This window comes from Sinocyclocheilus rhinocerous, unplaced genomic scaffold (genome assembly GCF_001515625.1).
Source record: "Sinocyclocheilus rhinocerous isolate Xijiao unplaced genomic scaffold, SAMN03320098_v1.1 scaffold848, whole genome shotgun sequence".
Lineage (NCBI taxonomy): Eukaryota > Metazoa > Chordata > Actinopteri > Cypriniformes > Cyprinidae > Sinocyclocheilus > Sinocyclocheilus rhinocerous.
The window spans coordinates 397,420-406,222 of record NW_015664186.1 but is presented as its reverse complement, the minus strand read 5'-3'; positions in this window follow the sequence as shown (position 1 = coordinate 406,222).

Genomic DNA, 8,803 nt, shown 5'->3' with positions numbered 1-8,803 from the left:
GCTCCGGGCGGATGACGTATGAGTTCAGCGCTGCGGAGCCGTGTGAGACACTTTTTTTTTAATGGATGGGCGCATTTTAATTAACTGCTTTTAGACGGATGCATGCAACACCTGCTGAGTGCCACGAGCTAGCTTGACAGATCAAAGACAATAACTCTGACTGGATTCGTCTGAAAGAAGAAAGTCATATACACCTAGGATGACTTGAGGGTGAGTAATTTATGGGCTAATTTTCATTTTTGGGTGAACTAACCCTTTAAGTAAAAAAAAATAAAAAATAGAAGCTTGTTATCTGGGATTGGGGTTTGGCTTTGCTAAAGACCTGATGTTAACCACCAAACCAACAAGTCTTTCACAAGTTTTGGTGACATTTTTTGAAGAAAATTCAAGCCTCTATTCTCTTGCTTTATTAATTAATTATTTATTTATTTATTTTTTAATTAATTAATATTTTTAATTATAACAAATGCTTGTACTTATGTAGGGTTTTTCAACTCAAAAAGGGAAATATTTATGACGAATTATAACAAGGAAGGCCTTTGTTCACCCCCCGGAGTCGTGTGAGACACTTTTTTTTAATGGATGGGCGCATTTTAATTAACTGCTTTTAGACGGATGCATGCAACACCTGCTGAGTGCCACGAAACAGCTTGACAGATCAAAGACAAAGGGTCTTCTTAAACCATAAAACCCCAAAAATCATGCATGATCCTACGCAGACGCTACACTTAGAAGTAAAAATGTATGAACATAAGCCAGGTTAAAAAGGAGAGATTCACAACAGTGGTATTTGAACCCACACTTGTGATGCACATTCTTTTCTCAAAGACCCACCATTAACCACCACACCAACTGGTCTTTCATGAAATTTGGTGAAATTTTTTGAGTGAAAATTCAAGCCTCTATGCTTTGCTTTATATAATGGAAACTTTAAATGTTGTAGGATTTGAACCGAGACATTTGCATTGGAAGGCAAACAATTATCTTTTGTGCCACTGAATCACCAAGCTATTGCTTGTACTTGTAGTAGTACATGTGTAGGAATTTTGTCTAAATGAAAATGGAAAGCTTCACAACTGTGGGACTTGAACCCACACTTGTATTGTGGTTTTGTTTGTCAAAGACCCACTGTTAACCATCACACCAGCTGACCTTTCACAGGCAAGCAAGCAAAAGAATAAAATTTTTTTTTTTTTTTTTGAAAACACAAGCCTCTATGTTTTGTTTTATATAAAAGAAACTTTAACAGTTACAGAATTTGACGCAAGCCTTTAATGTTGGAAGGCAAACGATTACCCTTTACACCACTGGATCGCTCAGTTGTTCTTGTATGTATGAACTTAGGCTAGGGTAATAAATAAATAAAATAAAATGACAAAAGCTGATTTGTGGGGTTTGAATCTGTGCTTGTGTTGTAGTTTTCTTTGTCAAAGACCTGCTGTTAACCACCACACCAGTTGAACTTCCTCCAAAAAAAAAAAAAAAAAAAAAAAAAAAAAAAAAAAAAAAAAAAAAAAAAAAAAAAAAAAAAAAAAAAAAAAAAAAAAAAAAAAAAAAAAAAAAAAAAAAAAAAAAAAAAAAAAAAAAAAAAAAAAAAAAAAAAATTGGGATAAAACCAGAAGCCTGTATGATTTGTTTTATATAAAATATACTTTAAAAGTTACAGAATTTGAAAGAAGCCTTTAAAATTGAAAGGCAAACAATTACCCTTGGCGTCAGTGAATCGTTCAGCAGGTAGTTGTACTTGTATATGTGAATAAACATAGGCTAGGGAAAAAAGCTAATCTGCTAGATTTGAATCTATGCTTGTGCAGATACAGTATATTGTTTGACAAAGACCTGCTGTTAACCACCACACCAACTGGTCTTTCATAAAGAGCTATGGTAGTTTCAGGATGTGATGTTTAATATGATGATATGAAAACATAATGAAAATAATGAATGAGTTGAACTAGTCTAAAATTCCCATTCTGAGTCTGAAGATGAGAAAAACTAAACTTTGTTCTACCTGGTACAAAGGTCATGTCTTACCACAGTATATGAAATATGAGTGGCAGAACTCTGAAAACAACATTTAATAACATAAAATAAATGCATATAAAAAAATAAGTCAGTGTTTGTGTTCTGATGGGTGTTGGCACCTAAATCTCTGTCATCTCAAAGACAAGGATCTTCTAACTCACCCTCACTTCACAACACCATATTTTGAATTTTAAAGATTAAACGGAACTTTCAAGAGTGCCACCTTGAGATGCAAATGTAATAATTCATTAAGCTGTTTAAATTCAGCATGATCCTTAATTTTTCACATACAAACACAATGATGGTGAACACAGTAACACATTAATTAATGGTTAACCTCACGTGACAACACAAAGGCAACAACAACTTCAGTGCAAATAATGCAGTAAAGAGTAAAAACATTGAACAATGAGGTAGTAATTTGCATGATTTATTCGTACTCTAGTGCATTCTGGGAAACAGTCCAACATTAGGAAATTAGTGCTGTAAAAAGTCTAACCTACCCTTTGGCAGCAGCAAACAAGACTTGACTATTCCATAAGTTCAGCTGCAAAACAGCTCTCTTCAGGTGTATTACTTGGTCAAGGGCAACCAAAAACAGTGCCATCATGTGTTTGACCTGTGCATTGCCCACTAGGGGAGAAGAGATCAGAGAATTTACTGGCCAATGTCTAAATAAATGAACCCCCCTAACAAACACCTTGATTTTAACACCTTGTTTGCAAACGCTTAAAACAAATGTTCTTCCAAACCTTGATTCAGGATTTGAGCCAGCAAGCCCAGTAGCATGTATGTCATAGCTAGGACTCCAACCCAAACTTTTTGTGTTTAAAGACCATTGTGCTCCATACTGAGCTACCAGCACCTTAAACCATTTCTGCTAAAGTCTTATGGCATGAGTAAAAGCATAATTTCCAAGCCCCATGTCTGTCTGACTGAATAACAGTATGGGGTGTAAAACCTTCAAACTTCAAGCTTCTAAAATCATTAACTTTCAAACAAGGCATTGTCTAATTAATTTCAAAGTTTGTCTTGACAAACTTTACCTATTTTGTTGAATGAGTGGTTTGTCTTCAGGCCTTGCTGAAGTTGATAGTTGTGGTGCTTTTTTGTTTCCCATTTTGTATTTCTATCTATCTAAATGACCAAGAGAGAAAGCCAACCATGTTTTCTCAGTATCACACCCTATTTTCCCACGAAAATCGATTGATTTTGTCTGGCTATTAATCATTTAAAGTATCATTCAATGACAACTGGAAGGTCCTTGCCTCCCCTGACAGGATTGATTGATGTGTTTTGAAGCCAATAGGAGGTACAATGTCAAACTTTTAACTTGTTAGTAAATGTCAGATCAAACATTAGTCTTGTGGAAAGCTAATAGTCAGAGATGTGCATTTTTATTGTGACATTCATCCTCATGAAGATAAATGGAATTTTTTATCGTAGCAGGCATTTAAGTTATAAAACTCATTATATCAATGGACAAACATTATGGGCAAATTGCTCTCATGAATTGTAATGTCTAGTCGTGAAAAAGGTTTTCTGTGTTTGCCTGCTTAGATCTAATGAGATTTCCAGAGGGTTACTGCTAACATCTTAATTCACATTCTGTCTGTTTTTATAGTTTTATTTGTCCAGTGGCAGTGTATATTATGCCGAGTTCACACTGCATGATTTTCAAACTCGTCGGATCGCCATTGTTTTCACACTGCGTGACTATCTGGGGTAGCATTCAGTTGCTGCTGTGTTCACATTGCACGATGGATCGGCGACAGGGGGTTTCACACTGCATGACTTCACAATAGGAAGAAGTATACTGTGCACAATATGTGCCCATTTTTCATAGAATACTGGAATGACTGGCTACATTTACCAAAATGTGCAGTTAACAACAGGGCATTTTTGATTATTTTTGAAAATGTAGTCAGCTGGTCATAATGCCAGAATAAACTCCAATAGGGTAACCAATCAGTGACCAATTCTAATCATTTTAATTACTCATTGAAAATGGAAGCCCTGCCCCCTAGTCAAGCATTCTATCAAAAACAGTTCATGTTGATAAGCTTGATTTTTTGAGACTTCATTTTGCCCTTTTTTAGGACAGGAAGCAAAGATTTGTACTCAGGTCACCCAAGGCACAACTGCACAAAGTATCAGAGCACTGCCCACAAGGCTATCAGCTTCAACAATAAGCTTGATATTTTACATAATTTTAAAACTCCTGATTGAAAGTAAGGTTTTAAAAGAGAAAAATAGAATAGGTCACCAAAAATTTAAAATCAGTGCATCATTTCTTTTATGCTCATGTTGTTCCAAACTAGCACGACTCTTATTTTATTCTATGGAACACAAAAGTAGAACTTACTGTGCCATGACCTCTCCTCCATCATGGCATGCCGGCACCATCAGCAGAACAGATATCATGCAGACAACATGCCACAACGATGTACTTTTAACGCAGAGGGATGTGAAGAAAGTGTACTTTGCATGAAGGGCACTGCTGTTGATTCGTTTTCATGCCAGCCTTCGCCACAGAGTCTATTTGAACGATGACTTCTCCATATGGGTGGATAAATTGAAATGAGCTCCAACAAAATATGGTGTTTCAAACTTTCTTGGATGCACCTATCTGCTTCACAGCGGCGTGTGCCGACCATCTCTGCATTTTAATCTCATACCCAGTGGGTGGAAAGAAACTTTACAGTGCGGATGAAATATGAACAGTGCAGCGTGTGCAGGGTTGTGGGGGGTACGGAGATGTAGCATATTTTATTTTAGTTAGCGGAGATGCGACAACCCCGTGCGCTTCTAGCTGGGTTGCTGTGACATACGGGCAATTGAATCCTCATCCATAGAAGTTTATTTGCTGGATCACAATTCATCAGACGCACACTCACCTCTATATGCGTCCTCTCAAAGCCGTCCCGCACTGTCTGCTGGACTCATTGGCGAAGTATTGATTAAACTTATGAAATTTGAATAAATGAGTCATAGCATCTGTATTGAGCTTTTGTAGACACCCAAAGCACTTTACATGCAAATGAGATTCACCTCACCACCACTGCCCACATGTGCACATTGCAAACACATGAATATGGATGAGCAGACAATTTTAGGATACACAAAGCTCATCTCAGGTAGATGCAGAAATCCTACAGTGTTGTGCACCATACAGCTATGGCTGATGTAGTGGTCTTGTAGCAGCATGCTAACTCTTTGTTGGTTCCAGGGTGAAATCTCGCTAGAAGGTGTATAAGAGGTCGTGAACCTTTGTAACCTCCTGAAATATGTTTGCATTGATATTTAAATGAACATTGTTGTTGCTTTTCATTATAAAACATTGCTCGTTCTTCGCAGTGCACATGCAATATTCCCAAAGGACCGCAACAAAGACGTGACGTTCATGTCTGCCGGCTTTTCTGATATTAATCAATAGCATGAAAATTAGTCAGTCGTTGATGTTTGAGATGGGTTTATTCAGGCAGGGACGGCAGTGGGTGGCCAGACACAGGTGATGGGCATCTTTCCACTGTTTGACTGAAGAGATGGGGAAGGAATTTCATTACAGCAGTGTTCATTGGAGAAAAGAGTCACCGGCATTGGAAAAGTGATAAGAGACAGACAGATTCAGAGGGATTGAGTGCATATGTTTGACAGAAAAAGTACAGGTAGCCAGTTGCAATCAAGTACCATCGTGCTTTCATGTACAGAAACGCTAGTTCTACACTGTTGATTGTTGAAGCTTTTTGCATAAAAAAATGCAGAAATCATATTAATGTGTGGCATACGGGCTTTAAGTTTGACAAACGGGCTCATATGTTATGGAATGTTTGTTGCCAGGCGATATATTCCGAAGGACATTTTAAATTTACACCAACATCAGTCAGTCCCTACAGCTTTTAGGATTGTTTTACAGTGCTTGGGCATAATATCCCTAAAGCTGCATAATGAGTCATATAAAACAGAGAATCTCAACTGGTTTTGCTGCAGGACCCACATTTTACTTTGGATATCAAACGGCAAACCAACACTTTACCAGCATTGATTGTCGCACAAAAGTAAAAAAAAAAGAAATGTATTTATATTACCAGGAACTTAACAGACACAACAATATGCATTATTAGGATAAGCTAAAAAGGCACAGATGTATTATTTATGCCTGTTTGATTAGATAAACAATCTTTGACATCAACAACAACTGGGAAGCATTTTCCCCTTTTTAAAGTTGCAATGAAGCATAAGTAGCGACAGATCTGTTTTTCTGTTTATCCGAGTTTTATGAATTAGCGAAAACTGTAACATTTTAGCATAGGAACCAATTCTTACTATTAACTAGTTGCTTATTAGCATGCCTATTATTAAAATATTGGCTGTTTATTAGTACCTATCAAGCACATATTCTGCTTGACCATATTCTATATCCCTAATACATAACAACAACTACATAACTATCTATTGATAAGCAGCAAATAGGAGTTTATTGAGGCAAAAGTCGTAGTTATGGTTTGTTAATGGCGAGAATTGGACCTTAAAATAAAGTGTGACCGTGAAAAAAAAAAAAATAGGGCAGGGACTTGGTTCTATCTACTAGTTGTTGATTTTGAGATGTGGTCATTGCATTCAAAAATTAATGCAAGCATGAAGTCAGTTTTAAGAAATTGGCAGACTAAATAATTGGGGAGGCCTGGCATACATCACCAGAGAGAAGTCTGTCATTTGGATCGTAAGATCTTGATTAAACATTATGTAAGTTTAGATTAAACATAACAAGGTAAAAAAAAACTAAACATACATGAATCATTCACATAAAGTCTTATGGCATGAGTAAAAGCATAATTTCCAAGCCCCATGTCTGTCTGACTGAATAACAGTATGGGGTGTAAAACCTTCAAACTTCAAGCTTCTAAAATCATTAACTTTCAAACAAGGCATTGTCTAATTAATTTCAAAGTTTGTCTTGACAAACTTTACCTATTTTGTTGAATGAGTGGTTTGTCTTCAGGCCTTGCTGAAGTTGATAGTTGTGGTGCTTTTTTGTTTCCCATTTTGTATTTCTATCTATCTAAATGACCAAGAGAGAAAGCCAACCATGTTTTCTCAGTATCACACCCTATTTTCCCACGAAAATCGATTGATTTTGTCTGGCTATTAATCATTTAAAGTATCATTCAATGACAACTGGAAGGTCCTTGCCTCCCCTGACAGGATTGATTGATGTGTTTTGAAGCCAATAGGAGGTACAATGTCAAACTTTTAACTTGTTAGTAAATGTCAGATCAAACATTAGCCTTGTGGAAAGCTAATAGTCAGAGATGTGCATTTTTATTGTGACATTCATCCTCATGAAGATAAATGGAATTTTTTATCGTAGCAGGCATTTAAGTTATAAAACTCATTATATCAATGGACAAACATTATGGGCAAATTGCTCTCATGAATTGTAATGTCTAGTCGTGAAAAAGGTTTTCTGTGTTTGCCTGCTTAGATCTAATGAGATTTCCAGAGGGTTACTGCTAACATCTTAATTCACATTCTGTCTGTTTTTATAGTTTTATTTGTCCAGTGGCAGTGTATATTATGCCGAGTTCACACTGCATGATTTTCAAACTCGTCGGATCGCCATTGTTTTCACACTGCGTGACTATCTGGGGTAGCATTCAGTTGCTGCTGTGTTCACATTGCACGATGGATCGGCGACAGGGGGTTTCACACTGCATGACTTCACAATAGGAAGAAGTATACTGTGCACAATATGTGCCCATTTTTCATAGAATACTGGAATGACTGGCTACATTTACCAAAATGTGCAGTTAACAACAGGGCATTTTTGATTATTTTTGAAAATGTAGTCAGCTGGTCATAATGCCAGAATAAACTCCAATAGGGTAACCAATCAGTGACCAATTCTAATCATTTTAATTACTCATTGAAAATGGAAGCCCTGCCCCCTAGTCAAGCATTCTATCAAAAACAGTTCATGTTGATAAGCTTGATTTTTTGAGACTTCATTTTGCCCTTTTTTAGGACAGGAAGCAAAGATTTGTACTCAGGTCACCCAAGGCACAACTGCACAAAGTATCAGAGCACTGCCCACAAGGCTATCAGCTTCAACAATAAGCTTGATATTTTACATAATTTTAAAACTCCTGATTGAAAGTAAGGTTTTAAAAGAGAAAAATAGAATAGGTCACCAAAAATTTAAAATCAGTGCATCATTTCTTTTATGCTCATGTTGTTCCAAACTAGCACGACTCTTATTTTATTCTATGGAACACAAAAGTAGAACTTACTGTGCCATGACCTCTCCTCCATCATGGCATGCCGGCACCATCAGCAGAACAGATATCATGCAGACAACATGCCACAACGATGTACTTTTAACGCAGAGGGATGTGAAGAAAGTGTACTTTGCATGAAGGGCACTGCTGTTGATTCGTTTTCATGCCAGCCTTCGCCACAGAGTCTATTTGAACGATGACTTCTCCATATGGGTGGATAAATTGAAATGAGCTCCAACAAAATATGGTGTTTCAAACTTTCTTGGATGCACCTATCTGCTTCACAGCGGCGTGTGCCGACCATCTCTGCATTTTAATCTCATACCCAGTGGGTGGAAAGAAACTTTACAGTGCGGATGAAATATGAACAGTGCAGCGTGTGCAGGGTTGTGGGGGGTACGGAGATGTAGCATATTTTATTTTAGTTAGCGGAGATGCGACAACCCCGTGCGCTTCTAGCTGGGTTGCTGTGACATACGGGCAATTGAATCCTCATCCATAGA